Here is a 3547-nt window from a genome sequence, read left to right as displayed (position 1 = left end):
AGTGGTAAGAACCTTTGTTTTCTTGACTTTGAGATGCAATCCACATTGAAGGCTGCATTCCTTGATTTTCAGCAAAAGTGCTTCATGTCCTCCTCACTTTCGGCAAGCAAAGTTGTTTCATCTGCATAGCACAGGTTATTGATGAGTCTCCCTCAAATCCTGATGCCACACTTCTCTTCACAGAGCTCAGCTTTTCAAATAATTTGCTCAGCATACGGATTGATCAGGTATGGAGAGAGAATACAACCCTAATGCACTCCCTTTTCAATTTTAAACCAAGCAGTATTCCCCTGCTCTGTTTGCACAACTGCCTTCTAGCCCAGGTTTTGCACGAGCACAATTAAGTGCTCCTTTAGAATTAAGTAACGGGGAAGAAGGAACATGTATATCAATGAGTGAGTGAAAATCCAACTTTTCCATAAACTGTCATTAAAATAAAATATTATAATTTAGAAAAGAATATTAAGCATCGGCATTCAAACCTAACACCTAATTCCTTATTTGCTAAAAGAAGTTTATAACTTGAGAAAAGAGCACATGGAAGTCAAGTTTACAGGGTGAAGATTGTCTCTCTTAACTAAAATTATTTGTTATTGAAAACTTACCTTAATATCGCTTCAGGTTTTCTTATAAATTACTTTCAGCAGACACGTCTATCAAGAAAAACTATTACATAAACATTGCGGCAGGCTTGAGGCAGCACAGCTTGACTTCCATTAGCTCCACAAAGAGGAAGAATCCCCATTAAGAACAGTAGCAGCAGCACACAGCTGATTCCTGTGAAGTCTGATAAGCCTCCATGCTTCTGAAACTTCTCTTCTCTATAATACCACCAAGATCTCTCCTGCAAGCCTCTCACTAATCTACTACTTAGTTTACTAATCTGTTGCAATGGGCACAGAGAACTCACAGACAAAATCACAATTATGGAGCTTACTAGAGAAGGAAGAAATTACAATTCAGGAAGGAAACATTGAGAATAAAGTTCTTCAGTCAGGACAGCTGCTTGCAGGTATGTCTCTCTCTGACTCCTAAACTTGACACACTGACCTTCTTCTGTGTTTAGACAAATGTCAGTCATACAGCTCTTTTAGGTTTTTCAATTAGATGGTTTCTTACCATCCTGTCTACAAGTAATCCTTGGCCAGGGTGCTTGGTTCTGTCTTCAAGGGGTGATAAATTAGCTTAATATTTCATAGTTCCGGCCTAGATTACTCCATTATACCAATATCAGGTTCTTAACCACTTTTACTATCTACTTCACTGTATCTAGGACAAGAAATCTCTGGCCCAAAGGACACTCTGCACTCTCTATTTCTTCTTTCTTCATTGTTGTAAGATTTCCACTTTCTGCCCTCTGAACCTACTCTGTTTAAACATGGCTGAATGCCAAAACTTATTTATTCCCCTTTTTAGTGGTCTACGCATCTAAAACGCACATCATCAGCCAAAATTTTTCCAAAATTAGTAAAGGTGTGCATCGGAGTTGGATCCTTTCTACATATCTATTTCATCTACTTTGTTGTTTTTTGTTGTGTACCATAAAGCTGGAAGCAACCCACAGCTGACCCTCCACGGGTTTTCAGAGGCAGTTAATTGCACAGGAGAAGATTGTCCATCCTTCTCGCACAGAGCAGCTTGTGGCCTTGAACTGCATGCCTTCAGAATTGCAGTACAATATGCTGAGCAAATTATTCAAAGAGCTATACTCTATGAAGAAAAATGGGACATCAAAATTGAATCAAGATTCATTAGTAAACCTTCATTGTGCCTTTTCGGAAGCAGATGATGAAACTTCATTTCACATATTTTGGACAAGCTGCTAGAAGAGGTTATCCCTTGGAGAGGGACCTCATGCTTGGGAAGGTGGAGGGGTGGCAAAAGAGAGGAAGACCCTCAACCAGGTGAGTTGACACAGTGACAGTGACAAAGGACTCGACTGTGTCAGAGATTGTGAGGATGGCATAGGACAAGACAGTGTTCAGATCAGTTGCTCTTCGGGTTGCTCTGAGTCGTACTGAGCACGACAGCATCTAATAACAACCACATCCAAAAGGTGCTATTAACCTTTACGTTCATTCTAAGACCATGGCCTTAATCAGGTGCATCTTAGTGCATCAAACTAAGGTCGCTATTTCTCAATAATTTGGAGAGATCTCTGACTGCAGACGATCCCTATGCAATAAATCTCTTTGTCTCCTGACTGCTGAGACCAAGTGAATCCAAGTAAGAAGTTGGTGACAGTTTCAATCTTTTCTCCATTTATCATGACGTTATCTATCAGTTCAGATGTAAGACGTTTTGGTTTTCTTGACATTGAGATGCAATCCTTCTTTGCTTCCAACTATTGCATTAAAATCAATTACTATTAGTGAAACTTATGACTCCTGATTTTATGTTTCATCAATTCCATACAGTAGAAATTGGAAGAAACTCTCACTTTATCTTTTAAGTTAGTGATTATTGAGTATATTTGAGTAATTAATAGTTATAGTAACAGATTTTCCTTATATGTATAGGAATATTATCCTATCACTGACAGCTTTGTACTTTGAAAACAGATCTTGCAACATCCTTTTTGATGATGAATGTGAAATGATTATTTGATCTAAATTGGCCAGTTCAGCTCATTCGTTAATGCCTAGGATACTGATCTTAACGTGTTCCAATTCCTTTTACTACCTTTGATATTCCTCAATTCATGCCTTGAATTGTCCATGTTATAATCATTAATGAATGTTTGCAGCTATTTCTCCACATTGTTAGCAAACACAGATATTCACTGGCTGAAAGCTTTATTTCATCAGGCTCATTAAGGTAGACTACTTGGAGGAGGCTGCTCTTTCAAAGCTGTATTTTAAGTACCTTTGAATCTGAGGGCTTCATGCTTTGTCAAAATATGGGGCACTGTTTCTGCAGGGTTTTTGCATTTTCAAGAGCACATTACAAAAATGGATGACCAATCTACTTCCTGCTTAATTCGAGTCTGAATGTCTGCTGAAACTTTTCCAACATGGGTAAGCCTGCTGGTATGTGAAATACCACAGAGCTTCCACAATCATAGGAACATGCAAGTTCACACAGTAAAACAAGCCAGCAGATGAATTTTAAAAGGAGGGAATGCTTGGAATCATTGCACCAAAAAGAATTAGTCAACACTGAACTATTAAAGAAGAATCATATACTAAGAACTAACGGACTAAAAGGAAAAAAAATCCAAGAACACTGAAGTTATTGCAATAAAAAATCCCAGTATCACTGCTTATCAATTTGGTTTTAATTCAAAGTGATCATTTATGTGGTCCATATAAAACCCCCAAAGTCTATATGTATTTCTAAGAGGAGACCACTCATTGTTCTTCTGTAAAATGTGCAAAAATAAGCCTCTTTTTTTGTTATTTTTTTATTATTAAATTTTATTAGTTTTAATGAACATTTACAGGGATTTTGGGTTTTCATCCCTTCATTGCTGCACCATTCTCTCTACCCTCCTCCCCAGTTTGTTCTTCTTCCCCGTCATCTGAATGTCTGTTTTAATTGTCCAATT

Source organism: Elephantulus edwardii, unplaced genomic scaffold (genome assembly GCF_000299155.1).
Source record: "Elephantulus edwardii isolate Elephantulus edwardi_28Jun2011 unplaced genomic scaffold, EleEdw1.0 scaffold00102, whole genome shotgun sequence".
Lineage (NCBI taxonomy): Eukaryota > Metazoa > Chordata > Mammalia > Macroscelidea > Macroscelididae > Elephantulus > Elephantulus edwardii.
Note: the sequence above shows the minus strand (reverse complement) of the source record.